Consider the following 634-nt stretch of genomic DNA (forward strand, 5'->3'; position numbering starts at 1 on the left):
CAAATGTTACACATTGCAAGAAAACTACTGTGTTGGGCACACAAAAATCTGCTCTCAATCAGGGCAGTGTACACCCCGGTGTTCTGAACAAGGGGGCAGATGTGATGTCCAGGGGCGGCACGAGTCACGGGGACTGGACCCTCCACCCCGATCTGATGGCCCAGACGTGGCAGAAATTTGGCAAAGCGGCTGTGGACCTGTTTGCGACACGAGAAACGTTCAGTGTCAAATATGGTTTTCACTGAGCCTGCGAGACGAACCACCGCTGGAGGTGGACACGTTTGCTCACAGCCCATGGCACAAAACGCTTCTTTACACGTTCCCCCACCTCCTCTGATATTACGGTTTTTGAACCGAGTTCAGGAGGAGGGATTGACAGCTCTCCTGTTGGCTCCTGAGCACGTGAATGCACCATGGTTCCCGGTTCTATGACGCCTGTTATTGGGGCGCCTGTGGAAACTGCCATGGAGGGAGGACACTCTCTTCCAGGTGGGAGGAGTGATTGTGAAAGCTTAAAAAATAGACTTTAAAGAGCGTAGAAGTCTAAAATTCAGCTGAAGACAGGGACACCTTTTAAAATCAAGCGGAGATTTATTTTCTTTGCTGCAAAGGAGAACCCGTTCTCACCAGGAGT

Source organism: Nematolebias whitei, chromosome 20 (assembly GCF_014905685.2).
Source record: "Nematolebias whitei isolate Nwh7 chromosome 20, NemWhi1, whole genome shotgun sequence".
Taxonomy (NCBI): domain Eukaryota; kingdom Metazoa; phylum Chordata; class Actinopteri; order Cyprinodontiformes; family Rivulidae; genus Nematolebias; species Nematolebias whitei.